This window comes from Eptesicus fuscus, chromosome 11 (assembly GCF_027574615.1).
Source record: "Eptesicus fuscus isolate TK198812 chromosome 11, DD_ASM_mEF_20220401, whole genome shotgun sequence".
Taxonomy (NCBI): Eukaryota; Metazoa; Chordata; class Mammalia; order Chiroptera; family Vespertilionidae; genus Eptesicus; species Eptesicus fuscus.
In genome coordinates, this window is record NC_072483.1 from 26,663,245 (window position 1) to 26,689,132 (window position 25,888).

At 38.6% G+C, this 25,888-nt stretch overlaps 1 long non-coding RNA gene across 1 annotated transcript; it reads left to right on the forward strand.

The window, feature by feature from the left end:
* The first annotated feature begins 554 nt into the window (after positions 1-554).
* On the forward strand, positions 555-25,775 carry LOC129150740 (uncharacterized). The gene is made up of 3 exons (XR_008557489.1): positions 555-628; positions 22,577-22,607; positions 25,675-25,775. It is a non-coding gene; the product is annotated as an uncharacterized LOC129150740 (long non-coding RNA).
* The last annotated feature ends 113 nt before the right edge of the window (positions 25,776-25,888 follow it).

The following is a 25,888-nucleotide window of genomic DNA, read 5'->3' on the forward strand; positions in this document are numbered from 1 at the left end:
CTCTACCATGTCATGCACCGGGCCTCTAGTGAAAGATAAGATGACCTAACTAACACATGTTTTGAGAAATTTGTTAACTTTGTTGATAGTTTAGACATCCACCTCTAATGTAGTCTGCTTATAAGGTTTACTGCCATTTTTTTCATTATCCCTCATCTATTGGACAATGGCACTGACTTAAAGACTATGTTGTCATGTAGGAGGTAAGTGCCCATAATCTAGTCCACTTATTCTCATGACAAGATAGGCAATCAACCTCTGCATTTATAACTTAGAGGAAAACTGATGATTTATATGCCAAAACTATCGTCTCACAACTGCTCCCCCCAACCCCCACCCCGCTTTAGTTTTATCACGTTTTTGTTTTCACCTTGAATTTTTTTGTCTGTTGTTTTCCTCTTTTCCCTCTTTTTCTTCTCTTGCTGTGCCTCCTGCTTCATTTATATAATATAGCTAGAATAATTTACTTTGAACACTTTCTCTCCCTCATCCACTAATTTATTTTTAAACTTTGCCTGTGCTGTAGGTGAAATTCCTTCTTTTTAAGAGCAGTGCAGCTTTAAGCAGAACATGGAGAATAGTGGTTCTTTTCTAGACAAGAGCTGGAACAGAATATCTTCCAAGGCAGGTAGGTAGATAACTTGCATGCCAAATAATTAGCAGCTCAGGGCCTCTTATCTCTTGGCTTTCCTCCAGGAATTTGGGGTAATTACTCCTCCCCACAGATTTATGGAAACAATTTGCTCAAATAAGTGAGTGATAAACAAATATATTTAATTTATTGGTTGTAAATAAGTAAACGGAGGCTCTCTCCAATGGGATGTGAACTCTTTGGTGTGGATTTTAATGCTTGGGTCAGAGACCATCATTCTTCATCCTGGGTGCAGATAGGTTCATACCAGTACTTCTCTCTACCTTGTTGGAAAAAGAGACCACACATATGAGAAACAAGTGACAGAGCATTTTGCAAAGCAACAATGTCAACAAGTAGAAATCAATCTGGCACAGTGAAAATCATACTTTACCCAGAACTGCCCCCTACCTGTAGTACTTACCTCTTTCTTAAATCCAAACTATAGCAAGGGCTAGCATTTGTTGAAGGAAAGATAACTAAATTTGACCTTAGAAACACCTTGTTCAATTCCCATTATCTGTGAAATGAAAGAAATTACAGGGTAGTATTGACAAGTAAAATAATATAAATCTTGTTACATTTGATAATACATCATATGGAATATAGATCATTTTAAAATATTGACTTAAGGAATGATAAGTAAATGCAAATCAACTAAAGGCAATATCAAGTATATATAATATATATAAGGTTTATGAATCAACTCTTCTCAGTCACTGCAAAGCTAATACTGCAATACACAAAACAGCTCCACCACAATAAAGTACCAATTTCCTACATCATAATCTCATTTTAAAGAACATGGGTCAAGTAAGTTTAAATAGCATTAAAAAATTGCCATGTATCATAACCTTTTCCAAAACTTCAATCCCATTGGTTCAAACCTTTCTAGAGAATATTCAGATAGAAATGACAAAACTGGCATCATGCAAAAATGAAAAGAAAAAAAGTCTAGTTGAAATTACTGAACATCGGAATAGGAAACGGACTGCAGATCTTCAGATAATGACAATTAAATTTAGCCAAAATAAGCATTTAGTGCGAAGGTGGCTCCAATAGTTCTGTAGCAGGGACAATACTATACTGTAGTGTCAAATGACTTGATAGTTTATTTCTTAAGCGTCTCAACTTAAAATAGTAGCTTATGTGGCATGTAGTGTCTTTCTTGATGATACAGTATTTGGGAAACTGTAATGGATTATTTTAAAGAATACAGAGCACATAAAGTTTGTTTACTAGTGAAATGAATGGAGGTATACCAAGGCCTTTACAATCATAGATACCAGGTTTGTATCCTGTACTGTGCAGTATTTTGTAGCATTTCTTCTCAATAGTATAATTTCCTTAGAGATCTCTGTAGTTTGAGAACCATAAAAAGGGTTTGTAATGGAGGAACTAGAGGGCTGTGATTTGTAACTAAGACATTAATGTTTAAATAATGTATACTTTTAAATGTTGCCAGGTGTTAAAGCTATTATGCATTTTAGCCTGAAATCTTTAGTGTTTTTGAGAAAAATGGTTATATAAATCTCTTCATAAAAGTTTAATAAAATGATTAGTAATGGCCTTAGCAAAGCCAATCTGCTTAAAGCCTTCTTTGTGCTAATTCTTAAAAGGGGGTTAGGTTTGCAATGAGATTAGTATTATCACACTGAATGTGTGGGTTGTCCAAGACTATGTGAATGTCAATTTTTTTTTTTAATGTTATAAGGTGGTTTTCATCAGAAGGATAAAATCCTTGATATAGCAATATTCTGGAAAGATTAACACATGATAAACAGGGAACATTTTAATCTAGACTATCTCTCCTCCAGTTATATTGTACTCCATAGGAACAATATTCTGGCCTTAAAGTTAGTTGCTAGGAAATTACAGGACCAAAGTAAACTTGAAACTGTGCATTGTATCTGCTTTATTGTAACAACTGAACAGGGTCATTTACTGCCTGCCTTTGAGGACCTCTGTCCAGATGGGCCTTTTGCACAGTCACTGAAATCCATTCCAAAGGGTCAGACGCTGAGCACTCAGACCGATGGCATGGACCAGGTGTTAAAAAACCGAGGCTGCCTGTGAGAGGAGCTCATGGGCGGATGGCTGTTTCTGTCAGCTGCCGTGATTGACTATGCTAGTTGTTTAAGTTGTGCTTTCCCAGAAGGCTCCTTGAGGATTACTTTGTGGTCCTTATTGACACCTTTAAACTTTCAATAGCCATTATTCTTACACTTTTTTTTTATCCTGTCATAACATTTTCCATCAGAATTATATTGATTTCTTTTTGCGAAAAATGTAATCATCCTCATAGACTGAATTTCTCTATTTCTGCCAGGAAAAAAAAAAAGCTATTAAAACACTTGCCCATCTTCCTCAAACTGATACCATGCATTTAAAATACTTTTGCAATCATAAATACCACAAGGACATATGTACCCAGTAAACGGTTTCCATTTTTATGACACTTGCTTCTCAAGAACAGACATAGTCTTTAAAGGGAAAAAAAAAAGTTGCCAGCTTTAAATTGATTGACATTTGTTTACTTAACTCTCTCCTTTTGAAAGCCTGCACACCTATTTCAACCTTGAACAGTTTCCAACTGTGGTATACTGGAACATTTTTTCATTTATTAAGTTCAGTGTTGCCAACCCAAACAAAGTATAATCAGCGATGATCCGAGCAGACCAAGCTGTCTAGCACCATACAATGTATCTGCATACTAATTTCCAAATTCCCTCACATTTCCAGAGAACTAATGGGATCATTTTCATTCTGTTACAGCAACTCAACAGTTACTGAATCACCATCTGTGTTTTTGTTAACCTGAATCAGATATGAATTCTGTTATTGCAAGGTAGAGCAGCTTGTTTAATGATTCTTAATCTTTTCTTTAATTAAATCATGCAGCCAACCTGAAAAATCTATCTTAATGCAAATTAGGAGCTTTTTTGGCATTCGCTTACAGTAATGCACTAATAAGGTTAATTTATGAAGGTTCTCTTCCAGTCTGTACAGATGATATTTGTTCACTGCATATTTTTAGCATATTGTCCCTTTTTGTAATATTTTAAGTAATAAAAACATAGTTATTTTTCACTTACACAAATGAGATACTGTAAGCAGCACTCACTGTTAACCAAAACTAAGTACGAAAATCATAAAGAATTCTAGGTAACAGGAGAATTCATTTTGATGAATTTTAAATGCATATCTCTCTCCTAACCATTTTCAGTTTCTTAGGAATATAAGAAGAGAGAAAGCTCAATAATTAGTTGAGGCATTCCCTTGAACTTTTCCTTAATCCTTTTGGACATGAGTTAGTAATATAAAAAAGAAAATATCAGAAAATAATCTTATCAAGACTTATCAGTCACATAATTATTATGAATTGCAGAATACTTTGTCTAAACTTTTTTCAATTAGGTATTATAATGTATCTTATAAGGCTAAATTCATTATAGACATGCAATCATGGATCTGTAATAGATTATAAGAAATGGTACAGGATAAAAAGAAATAGCAACTTGTAAAAGCAGTGGAATTAAAAGTTAATGAATATAAAATACTAAACATCATTCTAATATTTACCCATGAGGCTTTTCTTTATGACCCTGGCTCTGATCATATTATGTGGCAAAACATGTCATATCATGATCAAGACATACAGTTAACTCTAAACCCGGGTTTAGTATTTGACTAAATAATACAAAATATGGTTAATAAAGACAAAATACAAATTATTTGAATAAGTTTATGGTACGCATACTAATTTGGGACCCACATAAATGCAAAGCATGTTGCACGTACAGATGTGGATAAAAACAAGATGATAGCTGTCCTCAAACACTTTAAAATATATTGAAAGGATTATTAACTGCACTCATAAGGTTTTCTAATATTATTTTAAGTGAGGCATCAGTATTTCCTGAAGCATTTTATATGTTTCAGGTGTACAACTCTATAACCGATCATCTGTTTACCACCCTGTCAAGTCTCCTTCCATCAATTTTATCCCCCCATATCCTCTTCTACCTCCTGCTACATGCCTTTTCCTCTGGGAATCACCATACTGTTACCTGTGCCTATGAGGTGTATTTGTTTTTCTTAATCACTTCACCTTTTTCACCCAGCCCACAGCTCCCCTCCCCTCTGAAAGCTGTCTCTGTCCTCTACCTATGAGTCAGTTTCTATTTAGCTTATTTTGTTCATTAGATTCTACCTCTGACTGACTTATTTCACTTGGCAAAATGCTCTCCAGGTTTATCCATGTTGTCACAAGGGTAAGATTGCTTTCTTTTTTATCACCGCCAAGTAGTATTCCACTGTGTAAATGAACCACAGCTTTTTAATTCATTCATCTACCGATGAACAATTGGCAGCTTTCTGAAGCATTCGTATCTCCCTTACATGGTTTAGCCAGTTTGCATTGCTCTCTAGTTAGATGGTCATTTACTAAAAAATGGATTAAACTTTTAATAAGATTACTAACAATTACTGTCCCACATTACATCTTGAAATGTCCTATAATAGGATGCTGTAACTGATGAAATAAGTCAAACAAACAAAAATAAAAAACATGTTATACAGTTATCTATCCTCATGACATTTTGACTTAATCTCTAAATGGTTGTCTAATTAAATACACTTTAATTATCACAACCTATTTCTTTAGAACATATTGGGTACAGGTTATTTCCAAAACAAAATTCTTATTTTTTAAAAAAAAACTTTTATTTTTTTATGTAACAAATAAGTTTTTCATAGATTTCATTGTGGAATTCTGAAGTATGAATATGCCATCCATTCCCTAAAGCACTGTGAAATAATGGGAGTAAAAGATGAACACTGTGGCCTTAAAATAAGCAATAAATTATAGAATACATTGCTTTGGTTATGACCAGGCCCCTAAGCTTACCTCTTTTATCTATAGTAAATATATGCAAATCATGACCTGTAGTTTTATACCTCCTAGACTTTGAAAAGATAAAAACAAGTTGATTAATGAGGTAACAGATCTATTATTGCCTTTAAATTCCAAAGTACAGTATGGCTGTTGACTATATTTATTATACCTCCAGGTAAAATTCAGGCCAGAGGTTACTGGGCCCAGCAGAAACATCAGTAATTTGGAGAGAAAAAAAGTATATATAAATAATAATTAGTGTGAAAGCAAGGCTCTGGTGTTTAATTGCCACCAGCAAGTAGGATAAAATGGGATAAAGTATTTTAAATACTTTGGGTCAGTTATTAGAAGACACGTAGGAACTAGAGATGTCTTTTGGCATGAGTAGGATCCTTGTATTTGAAACCAAATGACAGAGAAATAGTCTTATCTAGAAAATTGGTAAGTTACATTGCCTTTTTATTATTTTTTTTGAGGCAGAATCTATAAAATACTGAATTATTATTACCTTACAGCAAAGCTGCTCTTTTAAGACTTTTAAACTAATATTGACTGCTGTCAGATCAGTTCCTAGATTTATTGACTTAAGAAGTAGATATAAACTGAGGTGAAGGCAAGGTCAAGTCAATATTTATCTTGTGAATCAATGAATTTTAATACTAACAAAAAATGAAGCTCAATAAATGTACGTGATTAAGGAGAAAAAGAATCCAATCAAAAGTTTGTAATTTTGAAATTTCTTAAGCAAATTTGACTTGGCAGTTTAAAATATTATGTGATATTACATACCCTAAGGGTATACAGAAAAAAATAATTCTGAATAATAGTCTTGAGAACCTAAACTATGTAATAGACATGTGCAATTTTCCTGTCTCCATAAGATAAATGTTTTTTGATGATATTGCATTACTAGTTATTAAACTTCTTTCCTCATTTTAGCTATTATTTTTCTAACTCAGAAGAGAAAGAAACAAATGAGAGAATATTTAATGCTGAAGAAGAATTTTAATTTTTAACCCATTATCACTTGAAATGTGGTGCTGGCCAGCCAGTATTGCTCAGTGGTCGAGCATCAACCTATGAACCAGGAGGTAATGGTTCCATTTCCAATCAGGGCATATGCCCAGGTTGCGGACTTGATCTCCACTTGGGGCATGTATTGATTTCCTCTCTGAAGTCAATAAAATAAATAAAATGAATGTTCCTTAAAAAAAAACTAATTATACAATTATAGTTCTTTTTTACTTGTATATAATCTTTATAGCTCCTGTGTGCTCCAAGATATTTTACTGTCTTATCATATCCAGGCTGCTATAACAAAATATTACAGACTGGGAAGCTTATAAAGAACAGAAAGTTATTTCTCAGAGGTCTGGAGGCTAGAGATCACCATCAGAATGCCAGCATGGTCAGATGAGGGCCTTCCTCCCAGTTGCAGCCTATCACTGTATCCTCACATGGTGGAAGGGGGCAAGGGAGCTCTCTGTGGTGTCTTTTATAAGGACATTAATAATCTCCCAAGGCTCTATTTACTAATGTCATCACAGTGGGCATTGGGATTTCAACAAATGAATTTGGTGGGAATATAAACATAAAAACATAGTGTTGCCCATACTGTAGAGAGTGGTTATAGGGTTAAGCCTCAGACTGGCCTGCTGGCAAAGCCGCAAGCAAGTCCCAGCTTAGAGGGCACAGCCCTCTTAGCATAATTAAGCTTGATCTTGTGACTGCTCCCTAGATCTTTCCTGGGTAGCTAATGGGCTGTGGGAGGTGCAGCAAATGCTGCCAAAACAAGTGAAACTTACAAGAACATTGTAAATTACCTTGTTTACCTCTGACTATAAAATAAACCATCAGCTTGCAGTCTGGATCTGTTCTGTGGCCTCAGCCAGGCACAGAAGATCCACCTAGACCCAGCTTATTCTCTTTGTCTTTTCTTCATCCTTCACCGGCCCTCCCTCAGGCTCGCCGAACCCTTGGCTGTGCTGGCGCAGCACACCATACTGTAATTCAAAATAGTTTACTGTAATTAGTAAACAGATTTATTATTTTTCCATAATTCCTGACTTCAGATTCTTGAGACTTAATACTTCAAATCAGTTCCAGATAATAGCAAGGTAGCCCAACATCTATTGAAGGCCATGTATGCATAAGGATATATATACTGAGTGGCCAGATTATTATGATCTCTGAATGCATAATCTGGCCACTCAGAATATATATATATATATATATATATATATATATATATATATACACACACACACACACATGTACATATATATGTGTGCATATATGTGTGTATATATGTGTATATATATATACATGTGTGTATACATGTATATGTATATATGTATATGTACATATGTGTATGCATAAACTTATGTTATGCATATACATATGTATATATTAGAGGCCTGGTGCATGAATTTGTGCATGGGTAGGGTCCAGCCAGCCTGGCCAAGGGGAGGAGACATGGGCGATTGGTCGGCCTGCCTGCTGGTCAAACTCCTGGTCGAGGGGACAATTTGCATATTAGCCTTTTATTATATAGGATATACACTGAGTGGCCAGATTATTATGCATTCAGAGATCATAATAATGTATAGAGAGAGGCCAGTGCACAAATTTGTGCATGGGTAGGGTCCAGCCAGCCCTCCCCCATCAGACTGGGCTGACCAGGGGGAGGGGCCTTGGCTAGCTGGCCCCACACTGATCGGGTTGGGGGGGCCATTGAACTCCCAGTCAAACCCCCAGTCAAGGGAATAATTTGCATATTAGCCTTTTATTATATAGGATATTCACAAAACATGAGGTCTCTTTGCTCTACGTTCTTGCCTCACCTAATATGGGATGACACTGAAGCATGTTTAGAAAGCTGTAGTCAAATAGGAATTGTTACATTGCAAAATATGTGCATGAGGTCCAGAATTATGAAGTATGGTCACATTAACGAATACTTTGGGGGTTCCTAAACAAAATGAATTACTGAGTGAGTCATATTATCTTTGTAAGAATACAGATTGAGATAAATATTTTGGTTAGAAATTAATTATCACAGAAAAATACCTGCAGGCAAATTTACAAGAACTTATTTTAATCTAAGCTGGGATATAAATCAGATAGGAGTCCAAGATGGCAGCATCAGAGGACCCTGAACTCTCCCACTCATTAGAATATACTAGTACACCTACATAGAGAGCAAATCCTCCTGAGAGTCCACTCTGGTCCTAGGCAGCCAGGCCCACAGAGAGCCCTGAGTGCACATGCCCTAGGATGCTATGCCCTGAGCCCACCTCCGCCCCCCTGCACTCCAGGTGTCGCATGTGCCCACCCCAATTCCAACACAGTCTACAGTCACTTCTACACGAGGCCACATTTTAAAGTTCAGAGACATACCTATTTCATCTAATTCATAGGAGCAAACGCAAGAAGTCAAAAAAAAAAAAAGAAAAGACAAAGAAATATATTCCAAATGAAGGAACAGGACAAAACTCAGAAACAAAAAACACTAATGAAATGTATATAAATTATTTGCCTGGTACGAGTAACATAGGGGAAATTAGAACTTAAAGAATTAGGAAAAAATAAACCAATTCAGGGAATACAATAACTGTAATGAAAAATGCACTAGAAGTAATTGACAGATTAGATAATACAGAAAATTAAATAAGCATCCTGGGGAACAGAATAGTGCCAATGACACAATCAGGAAAACAAAACTAAATTGAAAACAGGAATAGTTTATGGGACCTCCGGAACAACAAACACACTAGCATCCATAGGTGTCCCAGAAGCAGAAAAGAGAAAGTTTATTTGAAGAAATAATGGCTGAAAACTTTCCTAAACCAGGGACCTACAGAGAGTTCCAAACAAGACAAAGCCAAAGAAGCCAAAATGAAAACATATTGTAATTAAAATGGCAAAAGTTAAGATAAAGAGACAAAAACAGCAGGGAGAAAACAATCTCATCACAATGGAAACCCCATAAGACTATTAGGCCAGAAAGGATGTCAGGGTAAACTCACAGTTCTGAAAGGAATGAATGTACCACCTGGAATTCTGTACCCAGCAAGGGTAGCATTCAGAATTAAAGGAGAGATGAAGACTTTCCAAGACAAGCACAAACTGAAGGGATTCATTACCACTGATCCAGCTTTAAAAGAAATGTCACAGGGTCTTATTTAAGCAGAAGAGGAAAGGCCATAACCAGAAATTTAATATTATAAAATACCTCACTGGTAAAGAAAATATATAATAAATACAGTGAATCTGCCACTTAAAAAGCAAATATGAAGGTTGAAGGACAAACAAACCAAAATTAACTATCACTACAATGAGTAGGGTTACACAAAACAAAAAGATTTAAAATATGACATTAAAAACAAAGCATGGAGGGGGGCAGAAAAAATGAAGTGCTTTTAAAATGTGTTAGAACTTAAATACTATCAGCTTAAAGTAGACTGCTATAGATATATATTGATACATATGAACCTCATGGTAATAACCAAAACCTACGAAACATAGCAAAAAAAAAAAAAAAACACTAAAGAAAACCAGCAAACCACAAGGAAAGAGATCAACAGAAGAAAGGAATAGAGTACTAGAAAACAAAACAAAAAATTAAAAAAGCAATTAACAAAATATCGATAAGTTACACAGCTATCATTAATTACTTTGAATGTAAATGACATAGGGTGACTGAATGGATTAAAAAAGAAAAGGCCCATCTATGCATTACCTAAAAGAGAGACCCTTCAAAATAAAATATGGACTGAGAGTGAATAGATGGAAAAAGACATTCCATGCATATGGAAACAAAAAGGAAGCTTGAGTAGCAATACTCACATCAAACAAAATAAACTTTAAAACAAAGACCATAAAGACAGACAAGTAAAGATGTAATGGTCCTTACGCTGTGAAGCTTAATGACCAGGTCACGGATCAGCAGGAGGGTGGGGCAGCGAGCTACAAGTGGGTGGTGGAGAGCTACAGGATGGGGCAGGGCAGCAAGCTATGAGGGGGAGCGGGAGACAGAGGGAGCTACAGGAGGGCAGGGCAGCGGGTGGAGAGTTACAGGAGGACGGCAGCAAGCTACTGGCTACAAGCGGGCAGTGGAGAGCTACAGGAGTTAGGGCAGTGGGTGGAAAGCTACTGGAGGGCGGCAGTGAGCTATTGTTGAGCTATGGTGCATGGATTCGTGCACAGGGCTACTAATATAAAGATAAAGGGGTAAAACCAAGGAGAGGATATAACTAACATAAATATCTGTGACCCCAACATAGGAGCACCTAAATATATATAAAGCAAATAGTAACAGACGTAAAGGGAGAAATTGACAGAAATACAATAATTGAAGGGAACATTAATACTCCTCTTACATTAATGGAGAGATCATCCAGACAGAATATGAGTACAGAAAAAAATGACCTTAAGTATCACATTAGACCAGATCAAATTAGTAGATATTTACAGATAAGTGCAGCAACATACAGATCCTTTTCATGTACAAATAAAACATTATCCAGTATTGATCACATATTATGCCATAAAATAACTCACAGTAAGTCAAGAAGATCAAAATCATAGCCAGCATATTTCCTGACGAAAATGGTATAAACTTAAAGATCAAATACAAAAAGAAAACACAAACACATGAAGACTAAATAACATGCTACTAAAAACCAATGGCTCAAAGAAGAAATTAAATGGAAAATCAAAAAATATCTTGAGACAAAAATCAAAACATATTTTCCCAAAATCCATGGGATGTAACAAACACAGTTCTAAGAAGGAAGTTTACAGGCCTACCTGAAGAAACAAGATTCCAAACAACCGAGCATTACAACTAAGAGAATTAGAAAAAGAAAAAAAAATACAATTCAAAGTAAGTAGAAGGAAGGAAATAATGAAGGTCAGAGCAGAAATAAAGTAGAGAGAAAAAAGAAAAAAGAAAAGAAAAAGGACAGATCAATCAAACTAAGAGCTGTTTATTTGAAAAGATGAAACAAAATTTACGAACCTTTAGTCAGACTCATCAAGATAAAAAAATGAGCTCAAATAAATAAAATCAGGAATGAAAAAGACGTTACAACTGACACCACAGAAATATAAATGGTTATTAAAGAAGAGTCTAAACAATTAAAACCAAGGAGAGAATATAACTAACATAAATATCTGTCTTTTATAAGGACTGACCTGCTGGCAAAGCCACAAGCAAGTCCCAGCTTAGAGGGCACAGCCCTCTTAGCATAATTAAGCTTGATCTTGTGACTGCTCCCTAGATCTTTCCTGGGTAGCTAATGGGCTGTGGGAGGTGCAGCAAATTTGCAAACAAATTATAAAAAATACATTTTTAGAAACATACAACCTTCGAGAAGAAAAAACACACTAGAAAAATCTGAATATACAAATACTAGCAACAAAACTGTAACAGTAACAAAAATTTAAAAAAAAAACACCTCCCAACAAACAAATGTCCAGGGCCACATAGCTTCAAAGGTAAATTCTACCAAACATATAGAGAAGAATTAATATCTATCTATCATTCTCAAACTATTCCAAAATTTTTAAGAGGAAGTAATACTTACAAACTCATTCTACAAGGCCAGCATTATCTGATACCAAATTCAGACAAAGATACTATAAAAACAAAACAAACAAAAAAACACTAAATTACAGGTCAATATCCTTGTTGACCATAGATACAGAAAATTTCCCTAAATATTAGCAAACTAAATTAAACAATACATTTAAATGATTATACATCATGATCAACTGGGATTTATCTCAAAGATGCAAGGGTGGTTTAATGTCTGATAATTGATTAAAGGCTATGTATGTATACATCACATCAACAAAATCAAGGATAAAAATCATATGATAATCTCAATAGTTGCAGGAGGAGGATTTCAAAAAGTTGAACATTTAATCAAGAAAAGTGGAAGTAGATGGAATATTGGTCAACATATTAAAGGCTATGTATGACAAGTTTACAGCTGACATGATACTCAATGGTGAAAAGTTGAAAGCTTTTCCTCTCAGATTAGGAACAAGGATGTGTCCCGTTGCAACTTTTATTCAACATAGTTCTGTAAGTCCTAGCCACAGCATTCACACAAGAAAAATAAGTCATCTAAATTGGAAAATAAATAAAACTCACTATTTGCAAGGGACATGCTGCTATATGAAGAAAAGCCTAAAGACTCCACTAAAACCCTATTATGCTCTAAGTCAGTCAAAGACAAATACCATGTGATGTCACTTACATGTGGAATCTAAAGAGCAAACTAAATGAACAAACAAAATTGAAAATTGGAACAGACTCACAGATACAGAGAGAACTGGTGGTTGCTAGAGGTGGGGAGGACAGGGTGGGGCACTGGGTACAAGAGGTAAAGGGATAAAAAGCACAAACTGGTGGCTATAAAATAGGGAAGTAAGTAAACCATAGGAAATATCTATAATAATAAAAGTATAATATGCTAATTAGACCAGCCATTCTTCTGGATGTCCTTCCAGATGATCTTCAGGATGAAGCTGTGGCAGTGGGTGGGGGCTGAGCCCCTTGCACAAATTTTGTGCATGGGGTCTCCAGTAGTTAATATTATGATAAATAGGATGCCAGAGAGGGTACTGGAAATATCATGGGGAACACTATCCTTTATAATAAAGAGGTAATATGCAAATTGATCATCACTCCAACACACAAGATGACCTGCAGGGGAGGGCAGCTGAGGGGCACCAAGCCTGCAGGGAGGGCAGTTGGGGGTGACCAGGCCGGCAGGGGAGGACAATTGGGGGCAACCAGGCTGGCAGGGGAGGACAGTTGGGGGTAACCAGGCATGCAGGGGAGGGCAGTTAGGGGCAACCAGGCCTGTAGGGGAGGGCAGTTGGGTACAACCAGGTCAGCAGGGGAGGGCAGTTAGGGGCAATCGGGCCGTCAGGGGAGCAGTTAGGTATCGATCAGGCTGGCAGGGGAGTGGTTAGGGGGTGATCAGGCTGGCAGGCAGGCAGGTGAGCAGTTGGGAACCAGCAGAAATGGATTGTGAGAGGGATGTCCGACTGCCTGTTTAGACCCAATCCCACAGGCAGTTGGACATCCCTCGAGGGGTCCCAGATTGGAGAGGGTGCAGGCTGGGCTGAGGGTTACACACCCCCTCCCCCCATGCATGAATTTCATGCACTGGGCATCTAGTGTAAAATATGATTGTCCTGCCATGAAGCTGTACATCCAAAACCAATATATAATTTTTGAAAAATGTAAGAAAATATTTGAATAAATGAACTCAATATAGTTGCAGGATACAAAATTAATATACAGATTTCTGTTGTGTTTCACAGACCTATAACAAGTTATCAGAAGGAGCAATTAAGAATACAATCTTGTTTACACTTGCATCAAAAAAATAAAGTACCTAGAAATGAATTTAACCAAGAAAGTGAAAGACCTATACTCTGAAAACTATAAGATACTAATGAAAACAATTGAAGAGGACACAAATAGATATACTGTGTTCATGGGTTAGAAGCATTAATATTGTTATAATGTCTATATTATCCAAAGCAATCTATAGATTCAATGCAATCTATATCAAAATATCAATAGCATTCTTCTCAGAACTGGAATAAATAATCATAAAGTTTACATGAAAATACAAATAGCCAAAGAAATACTGGAAAAGAAGAACAAAGAAGTATCACACTCTCTGATTTTAATCTATACTACAAAGCTAAAATAACCAGTATAGCATAGTATTGGCACAAAAACAGATGCATAGATCAGTGGTACAGAATAGTGAGCCCAGAAATAAACCCTTGCTTAGATAGTCAATTAATTTATGACAGAGTATGCACGAATATACAATGGGGTAAAGACAGTGTTTCACCCTAGCTGCTTTGGCTTAGTGGATAGAGTGTCAGCCCAATGATGTAGGGTCGCAGTTTGATTCATGTCAAGTCCCTAGCCCTGGTGGTGGTTCATGCTGGAGGCAACCAATCGATGTCTCTCTCTCACATTGATGTTTCTCTCTGTCTCTCCCCCTTCCTTCCACTCTCTCTAAAAATCAACAGAAAAATATTCTGGGGTGAGAATTAATAACAAAAGAAAAAGATAGTCTTTTCAATAAATGGTATTAATAAGACTGGACAGATATAAAAAAAATGGAAACTGTACCACTCTCTTATACCATATACCAAAAAACAACAACAAAAAACCCTCAAATGAATTAAAGATTGTATGTAAGACATAAACTATAAAACTCCTAGAAAAAAACATGGGCAGTAAACTTTTTGTCATTGCTCTTAGCACTATCTTTTTGGATATGTCTCTGCAGGCAAGGACAACACAAGCAAAAATCAACATGGGACTTCCTCAAACTATGAAGCTTCTGTACTGTGAAGGAAGCCATCAACAAGATGGCATCTATAGGGCTTAACACACGGTCTTTAATATAGTGGGACTGTATCTCTGTGGAAATAGAATCCTTAATAGAAGCTGTAATAAATGAGTTATAGTAATGAAATAAACTCAATTAAATGAGAGAAAACTTTTAGGACTACTTCTCTATGCTGTGAAGACACATACTTAAATTATGAAAAGCAGAAGAAAAAAATAGAAGACTATAAATTCCTCTGCTTTTTAATATGTCCTCTTTCATTTTGTTCCTATTGATAAATTCATCAGGGTCTTTTGCAAGTAGTGGATTTAATTTCAAGTACATAAACAAATTATTTGTTCATAGGTTTGTAGGTGAAGAACTACACTTTAGTGTGAATGCTAGTAACTTTGAAATATATGCTTATTTGAATAATCCACACATAAACTAATGGGGTTTGAATGCAGCTTTAAAAAGAAGGAACACAGCCCTGGCTGGTGTGGCTCAGTGAGTTGGAGCATTGTCCTGTGAACCCAAAGTTCATTGGATCAATTGCTGGGCTGGGCACTTGCCCAGATTTCAGGTTCACTTCCCAGTTAGGGTGCATATAGGAGGCAACCAATCTATGTTTCTTCCTTTCTCTGTCTCTCTTTCTTTCTCTCTCTCTCTCCCCCGCCCTTTCAAATCTCCCCTGTCCTCTCTCTCTAAAATTAATAAAAACATATCTATAATAATAATAGCATAATATGCTAATTAGACCGGACGTCCTTCTAGATGAAGCCAGGGCTGCGAGGGAAGCCTGGGTCCTGGGTGCCAGAGGGAATCCGGTGCTGGCAGCCAGGGGAAGGAAGGCCTACTCCTTCAGTAATTTCATGTTATCGGGCCTCTAGTATATATATGAGAAACAATCAGAACTGGTAAGTTTCATCAGGGATAAAGGAAGACCAAGAAGAAGACAAGCATTTAATGGTACAGATGTTTATTGTTAACTTGACAACCAATCCTAGTGCAAAACATCAAAATGCTTCCTTCAATCTTGGGAATTATGCATCTTTGGGAAGCAAAAATTGTGTTTGTCAAAGGGAAGGGTGACCATACCATCTATCATTCAAGTTTAAATACTTCTAAGAGATAAAGGGAGCCCTCTTAAAATGTTTACTGTTAGTATTAAGAGTAGGGTGTGTGTGTGTGGGGGGGAGGGGTAAGAGATCAACCAAAGGACTTGTATGCATGCATATAAGCATAACCAATGGACACAGACAGTAGGGGGAGGTGAGTGCATATGCTGTGGGTTGGGAGTGGTTGGGGAGAGGACAATGGGGGGAAAAGAAGACATATGTAACATTTTCAATAATAAATAATTTAATAGAAGATAGATGATAGATAGATAGATTGATAGATAGATAGAAAGAAAGAAAGAAAGAAAGAAAGAAAGAAAGAAAGAAAGAAAGAAAGAAAGAAAGAAAGAAAGAAAGAAAGAAAGAAATGCTTAAAGATCTTGGATCATTACCTTGAGTGGATCACTTGTATTGGAATTATCTGAGGTCCTTATTTTAAATAAGGAATGCTGGGCTCTAGTCTCCCTGCATCAGACAGAATCTCTGAAACTGGGCTGGGCCCTGGCCAGTTGGTTGAGCATTGGCTCATGCACAAAAAGGTCACTTGTTGGGTTCCTGCTCAGAACACATACCCAGGTTGTGGGTTGACCCCTGGTCTGGGTGCATGGGGAAGGCAACCAGTGGATGTGTCTCACATTGATGTTTCTCTCTCACTCTCCCTTACTCTCTAAAGCCAATAAAAATAATAATAAAATAAAAGGGGCTGGGACTCTGCCTTTTAACAAGTACCCCAGATGGTACTGAAGTACATTTATGTTGTGAAAATTGGAGTTGAAGCAATAGGTCAGAAAAGAGTGAACTCACTCATGAAGAGGCAGGTTATAAAACTTCATACTTGCCCAGGACAATTTTACTCTTTACTATACCCGGATATGTTGGATTCATGATTCAGTGAGATTTGCCAGATTGATGATACAGAATTTTATAATGTACCTCAAATGTACATTGGTATTTTATAAATCCCCTATTTTATAGATATGGTTAATAAAATCAGACGAAAGCTCGAGCCATCATACAAACTGCCATACTTTTGCTCTATACCAGAAATGCCTCTCAGTGATTCACCCAAGGAAAAATATGAGAATGAAACTGTGGAATTTAAAGAAACTGCTTTAGTATCACTATCACTCCCAACCATGGGAAGCCCCAAACAATAACATAAAAATTGAACAATAACTTATAAATTAAAGAGAGACATCCCTCTGTCTTAAAAAAAAAAAGGGGGGGGGCAATATAAAGATACTAGAGGCTTTATAATTCATGTACTGGAGGGGGGTCCCTCAGCCCAGCCTGCCCCCTCTCACAGTCCAGGAGCCCTCAGGGGCGGGAGGCGACCTAGTGATCAGGGGAAGGCGACACCTCCATCACACCTCTGCTGATGCCATTGCCAGCAGCACAAGCCTTGGCCAGCCCTGGTTACCTGAGCCTCCGGCGGCCCTGGGCGACTGGGCAGCCACCATCCAAGGCTTGCCTGCACCTTGGGCTGGCTCTGGGCTGTTGGGCAGCCACCATCCGAGGCTTGCTTGTGCCTCAGATGTTGGCTGGGCAGTTGCCTGCGCCTCAGGCCAGCCCTGGGCAGCTGAGGGGCTGAGGAGATTGGGCGCTGCCATCTTGTGGCTGTGGGCACCGCCATCTTTGAAGGCGTGGCAGTCAGTTAGCATATTCCCTCCTTATTGGCTGTAGGCGCCACCATCTTTGTGAGGGTGTGATGGTCAATTAGCATATACCCTCTTTATTAGATAGGATGACAGAAAGCAGGTGTTTTAAGGTCACATTTTTAACTGAATAGCTACTTAGGATCATGTTATTTTGACTTAAAATGCATTCAAATAGGTTTTGAGAAAATATATAATTTTCAGGAACATCTTTGGAGTTTCTGGCAATTGCAACCATCATTTATGATGGTGAATTCTAGCCTGCAAAAGGCAGAGAAGACCATCGACCAGAAGCAATCAACTTGTCCAAAAAATGATTATTTTCTTGTGGTTTTTCTGAAAAACACATATCTGCCAGGAAATGAGCAAGAGTAGGAACAACCAACTGTAACAAGAGGAAGGTTGCTTTCTTAGCATCAATTGTGATATATGCAGATTTCTTTATTTAAAATAAAAACATTAAAATCATAGCTTAAATGTTTAAATATTATTTGACCTAAAATAAAAGAAATAAATTCACCCATTGTAGTTTCTCCAAGCTGAAAAGACTATTTCTCATCTAAAACAAAAAAGGCACCATTTGTTTGATATCATTTTGATGAATTATTAATTTTATCACAGCTAAGATGACAGCTAATATTAGAACATTGAATTATTAATTTTCAAATGTGCAATAAAAAAGCAGAGTAAATATAAACTGAGATGTGTTTTATGTATGGCTTGCATTGCTTACATATTCTAGTAAAGAAAAATATCAAAGGAAACAGAAGGAATTAAAAATCTTGTCAACACTTCTGATAAATTCCTTTACTCAGTACTTTCCATGCCACATTAAAATATAAACCACAAATAACATTATGTATTATCTGATAATAAATGTGATTATTGAACACTAAATATATACTTTATCCATATTGCAAATCATCTTTGTGTAGTTCCAAGCAGGACAGTTAAATTACAAAGTGATAATAAGCCTGAGAAACATCTGTAGTCTTAAAAGATTCACCTCTAATCCTTCTAGTATTATTGTATTGAAAGATGAAAACTCTTTATTCAGAATAGCTTCAAGTTATTTTTTGTAGCCATTATACTTTTTGTCATGACAAATATTACTGTTACTTCATGGAATAAAACTAAAAAGGTGCCAGTCTTCCTCAAACAAACAATATCGGTACAAAAACAAGGACAGATACATATCAGTACAACTCAGTCACACTAGTGGCCAATGCTGAGAGTCCTGTGTAATATCCTATATAATAAAAGCCTAATATGCTAAGTGTCCGGTCATCCAGTCAGCCATTCAACCAATTAAAATGTAATATGCTAGTGATATGCTAAGGCCGCTCAACCGCTCACTATGATGTTCCCTGACCACCAGGGGGCAGATGCTCCGACCAGTAGGTTAGCTTGCTGCTGGGGTCTGGCTGATTGGGACTGAGTGAGACAGGCCAGACATGCCCTAGAGCCCTCCTGCGGTCCCTCCTCAGTCGGCCAACCTCCGGCATCCCTCCCTGGCCCTTATTGTGCACCAGTAGGGTCCCTCGGCCTGGCCTGCACCCTCTTGCAATCCAGGACCCCTCGGGAGATGTTGGAGAGGCAGTTTCAGCCCAATCCCTCAGGCCAGGCCAAGGGAACCCACTGGTGTGTGAATTCGTGCACTGAGCCTCTAGTCTATATATATATATATATATATATATATGCCTAATATGCAAAGTGTCCCCTCGGGAGTTTGACTGACCAAGAGTTCAAACACACACTATGATGTGCACTGACCACCAGGAGTTGGTGCGGAACGAAGGAAGGCCCCAGCTAGCAGCTGGCAGCTGGGGAAAGGAGGCCCTGGCCGGCAGCAGGCAATTGCTAGGGAACCTACCCAAATAAGAATTTCATGCACTGGGCCTCTAGTCTCCTCAGAAATATCAAAGCCATAGTAGTGGGTTCCGGAATAAGAAAGTTTCCGTAATGCTGGAGTCCTCAGCACTCGGCAGTGTAGAGCAGAACCACTACTCAGAGCAAAGTGACAGTTAGAGGAGATAGAGAAGTGGCTATAGGACAGACAGGCTGATGGACATTTTTAGGGCATAATTCCTTCTCAGAAGAAATAAACCAGTTGTTCATCTCTAAGTTCACCATGATTTAATCCAGATAAAAGATGAATTTACATTCATTAAAATAAATTTTGTTTTCTTTATTATGTCACTTACTATTTAGGCACATGGATCAAGGAATATAAAAATGAAGTTTCACAGTAGGTTGATTTTTTGTGTGTTCTTTATTTTTCTTTCCAGTAGTAGGATCCCAAGTAGAAGATGATGTGCCTTATGGCTCATCTAATTGAGAGAAGAATGATTTTAGCTACAAATGCTTTTATGATAACATTCAAAACAATCATGTTTAATCTCTATTTTTATATTCCACCATTGCCATGTATGCCCCCACTGGGGGTCCTGTGTAAGCTGCTGGAAGATTATTCTTTCACTAATTGTATTATGGTATCTAATAATTAAAACACATGCTTTATCCTATCTAATAATAGACAAATATGCAAATTGACCACACCTCTGACACACCCACAAGCCACGCCCACCATCCAATCAGAGCGAGCATGCAAATTAAACCAAACCAAGATGGCTACAGCCACAGAGAGCAAGGTTTCCTAGGTAACAGAGGAAGCTAAGCTTTCAGCCTGCCCTTGCCAGGCCTAAGCCTCCACTCAAGCTACAAAGTTTCAATTATAGAAGGTAAACAAATTTAAACAAATGGCGGCAGAATGGAGCTTGAGAGAGCAGGCCAGGGTTGCCGCCGGCAACAGGGGAAGCAAAGCTTTCTGCACACCCTGGCCAGGCCTACCCGCTTAAGGCAACAAAGTTTCAATTATAACCCCAACACAAATGGCTGCCGGCCTCGGAGGGAGCCCTAGGCTTGGCTCCGCTCCAGGCTACAAAGTTTCAATTGTAGAAGGAAAATAAATTCCAGATACCAGGGCCTCCACTTGGGTTGCCAGGGGGCATGGCCGGCCTGCAAACCACCACAGGCCCCTCGCTCAGGTCGCCCTACACCCCAAGGGAACTCCCACCTGATCCGGGACGCACTTTAGGGCAAACCAGCTGGCCCCCACCCCTGTACCAGGTCTCTATCCTATCTAATAAAAGAGTAATATGCAGATTGATCATCACTGCAACACACAATATAGCTGCCCCCATGTGGTCAAAGATCCTGCCCCCATGTGGACACAAGATGGCCACCACAAGATGGCCAAGCAGGAGAGGGCAGTTGGGAGTCACCCGGCCTGCAAGGGAGGGCAGTTGAGAGGGACCAAGCCTGTAAGGGAGGGCAGTTGGAGGTGATCAACCCTGCAGGAGAAGGCAGTTAGGGGTGACCAGGCCGGCAGAGGAGGGAAGTTAGGGGCAAACAGGCTGGCAGCAGAGTGGTTAAGGGGTGATCAGGCTGGCAGGCAGAAGCGGTTAGGGGCAATCAGGAAGGCAGGCAAGCAGTTGGGAGCCAGCAGTCCTGGATTGTGAGAGTGATGTCCGACTGCCCATTTAGGGTGGATCGGGCCTAAATGGGCAGTCGGACATCCCTTGAGGGGTCCCATATTGGAGAGGGTACAGGCTGGGCTGAGGGACAACCCTCCTCCATGCACGAATTTCGTGCACCGGGCCTCTAGTCCTATCTAATAAAAGAGAAACATGCATATTGATTGTACCTCTGCTAAGCCCACAAGCCATGCCACCAGCCAATCAGGAGCAAGTATGCAAATTAACCCAACCAAGATGGTGGTCAATTTGCATATTCAGGCACAGAGCGAAGACTGAAGACAGCGTAGAAAGAAGCCAAGCACTGCAGAAGGGAGCAAAGCCCCGGAGGAGCAAGCGTGGAGGCAGCGAAGGGAGGGAAGCAGGCGAGGTGGGAAGCAGGCGGGGCGGTGGAGAAGGGAGGGAAGCAGGCGGGGCGGTGGAGAAGGGAGGGAAGCAGGCGGGGCTGCGGAGAAGGTCGAAGGAAGCCCTATTATTGCAGGAATCTTCCTGCAACGGGCCTCTAGTATGTTATAATACACATCATTTAGTGGCATATTTACTAGTAATCTTACAGATGGAACAAGAACTAGCACCTATGTTCTAGGACTTCTCACTCTCATCATCTCTATAAAATAAATACTATATGCACACCTATTTTTAAAAGGTTAACTTGCCTAATTGTGCCGCGCCAGCACAGCTAAGGGTTTGGCGAACCTGAGGGAGGGCTGGTGAAGGATGAAGAAAAGACAAAGAGAATAAGCTGGGTCTAGGATCTTCTGTGCCTGGCTGAGGCCACAGAACAGATCCAGACTGCAAGCTGATGGTTTATTTTATAGTCAGAGGTAAACAAGGTAATTTACAATGTTCTTGTAAGTTTCACTTGTTTTGGCAGCATTTGCTACACCTCCCACAGCCCATTAGCTACCCAGGAAGGATCTAGGGAGCATCACAAGATCAAGCTTAATTATGCTTAGAGGGCTGTGCCCTCCAAGCTGGGACTTGTTTGTGACTTTGCCAGCAGGTCAGTCCAAGGCTTAACCCTATTACCGCTCCCTACACCCAATGTTGCATAACTGGTAAGAAGCTGAAGTAGAATTTAAATGTGTATCTGTATGAATTTAAATATTGTTTTTATTTTTACATTTTTTAAAGTAAGTTTTTTATTGGTTTTAGAGAGGAAAGGAGAGGGAGAAAGAGATAGGAACATCAATGATAAGAATCATTGGTAGGCTATCTCCTGCACACCCCATCCTAGGGATGGAACCTGCAACCCAGGCATGTGCCCTGACCTGGAATCGAACCATGACCTTCTGGTTCATAGGTTGACGCTCAACCACTGAGGGGGCAATATTGTTGTTTTTTTCCTTCTTCTTCTTCTAGGTAATACATCTCACTCTTGAAAACTCACAAGGTATGTGAAACTATGAAAATGTCTGAGAACTCTTAATAGTGTGTAAGTTAATTTGACATTTGTTTCATTGGCTTTACATAATTAATGGAGTCCATACAACCCCTGAACTCTGTACTATTATTACCTCAGTTTACTTGCAAGGGGGGGCTGAGACACGAGAGGTTAAGTAAATTGCTGGTCACTAATAGGGCTGGACTTTGAGGGCACAGTATCTTACACTCCCAATTGTGGTGCTATGCTCGCATTGACACAGGCATATATAACAACATACTAAACTGAAAAAATTCAAAATTAGAGGCAAGAGACCAACAGGCTCTATGGCTCCTGGATTCATCAGAAAGAAGAGAGTTCAGTTGCTTCCCTTAAACAGAAATGAGAGCCGAGCCAACTCTCTTCTAGAATGTGGTGGGTTGTCTCTACTTTTCTTCTTCATTTTCGTTAATTGGTCTCCAGGCTCTCCACTTCTTCCCAGTCACTGGCAGGAGTCAACAAGGAGCCTCAGTACACTGAGTGTTCTACAAAGACCTGTGACCCTTGGTAAACCTCACCCCTGAATAGGCACACCCCTACATTATACCTTAAGATCATCAGGACTAATCTACTTGTGCTCTTTAATCATGTTTATGCCAGTTACCATAATAAGGCCAAGTTCTGATGCCCTCTCTTCCATATATGCCTGCATATGTGCCTCCATTTATTTCCTTCCTGACTCCTAAAACCCTCCCACTGGAACCTCTTTAACTCATGGATAGTGTTCCATAACCCTCCCTACAGAACTATCCTAGTCCTCTTCTCTAAATGTCCTGTCTCCCTTATAAAGGAATTTCAACACTCTCCTGAGGGCCATTCTCCTCTTTAGCCTTCTAAAGTAATACCTGATTTCTCTCTCATATACCTTCTATTGCGGGGCATGAAGGTATGGTGCATCTTTTCCTCCTTCTACTACTAGTCAATTTTCCCCTTCCTCCTCCCAGAAATTCCCCAGCTTTCAGTCTCTGGTCATCTGACTATCCCACCCAATACTCCTCCCAATTATAGTCCTTTACAGATATGCTGGGTCCCTCTTCCTCATTGCTTAACAGTGCATTGTGTAAGCTTCATGGAATGTTCCTTACCAATACTCCTAACAAAATTCCCGAGAATAACAATATCCATATAGTCCCAGCCTCTACATTCCTTGGCCTTCTCTCCTCTAATGATTTTGGCCTCTGCCTTTCCTCAGTCACCCATTTTCAATGGCAGATGCAAGACCTTGTCTTTACCAAAAACTCAACTCCTTCCACAATATCAACAGAAAGCTTCTTCCTTGCAGCTCTGTGGCCTAGGCTTACAGCTATCTTCTCAATCCCAACAGTTCTTCAGACACATTCAGACATCCCACCACGTTTTCACTTTTCCTCACTCCCCTAAATCCTAACTTATTCTCTTCTCCAGGATAACTCCACGTCCCATTATCAAAATCATTTCCTTATATATACCCTCATTTCTCTTGCCCTTTACCATTCTCATGGCACTTACTTGGCAAAGCCCCAAAGTTAAACTCAAAGGGGCCCTTAATATTGTCAGACAACCACACTACTTTCCCCTAGCACTTTCATTCTCTCACATTCCTAAATGACTGTTTATGACCTCCTTTTTGCTCAACTTTCAACACCTGATCTCCCATCATCACTCATCTATAATAACCTTGCTTCCTATTTTATTGTGAAACTGAAGCAACTGGAGAACTTCTAGGGACTCCATTGCCATATTTATTCACCCAGCCACCACCATCTCCTCAATCTTTCCTCTTTCTATGGATGAACTTTTTGTGCTCTTGGCTAAGGTCAAACCCTTTGCTTATGCATTTTAGTTCTCATACCCTCTGGTGTAATGAAAGGTCTCACTTCAGAAATTCCTCCTCACTCTTTTCAATCGTGAATTTTTCCCCTCCATTCTGGATCATTTCTAACAACATACAAACATGCACTTATTTGCTCTATAATGAAAAACAAGCAAACACTTCTTTTCATTTTGCCTTTAACTACTAGTTCCTTTTGCTATTTTCCTTTATAGCATAACTCATTAAAAGAGTTGTCTATATTCACTGCCTCTGATGTTTCTCCTTTTCTTCTGAACCCACTTTATTCAAGCTTTAACACCCACAATTCTACCAGAATTGGACATCTATCACCTTCATATAGCTAAATCTGTCAGCTAATTCCTAGGCCTCATTTTATTAAACCTATCAGTGGAATTAACATGACTGATTATGATGTTTTCCTTGAAGCACATTCACTTGAATTCCAGAACATTCAATTTCCTAGTTTTTCACTTACCTAGATATTTTTCTTTTGTTTACTATGTTTATTTTTTATATTTTCCCAGACTTTTTTTGAACTTTCTCTAGTGGCTTTTTCAAGGCAAGGGCTTCTAATACTATAAATAGGCTATATATTGCCAGATGCTTATACCCATTCAAGGCCTGTCCGTATTGCATAGTCATAAGCACAACTGCATAGTGGTTATCTGTTCTTAAATATCTAATAGGCAAATCAAATTTAACACGCCCAAATAGAATTCCTCATAGTCGTCACAAAAACCTTCTACACTTTTCCTCATCTCTATCATGGGCATTTAGTTCTTTCTATTGACTAGGCCAAATATTTTGCAGTCACTCTTGATTCCTTCCCCACTTCTTTTTTTCTTTTTCCTCACTCCACATGTAATCCATCGACATATCCTACCAGTTCCATGTTCAAAATATACCCAGATTACAGTCATTTCCATTATTGGACTTTGAATCTAATCCCTGTGTTTTTTTCTCACATATATTGTTGCAAAAACCTTCAAACTGCTTTTCCTGCCTTAGTTCTTGTTTTCTATGGTACAAATGGCTAGATTTATGTGCCTGACTTTACTTGAAGGTGAATTCCCAACCAAGGACTGAATTTCCAACCCCACTAGCAGACAGGGGGAGCCATGTGGATAGTTATAGCCAATGGAAGGGAAATGGTTGGGTTGCATTTCTAGTCTGAGGTTGTTAATTATGCAGCACTCATTTATCATGCTTTGTTCCTTTTCCCAGAACCATAGAGACCTGTTGTGGAAGACCACTGCATCACAAGATGGAAGGAGTATGGATCTGTGTGTCACTAATTAAAAGAGAATGATCCAAGAGAGCTACCCATCCAGAAACATCCTCATTGGATTTTGTGTGAACAACAAATACATATTTTATTAACTCCTGAGATTTTTGGGTTGTTTGTTATAACATGTATACTACCTGACATATTTCTCTG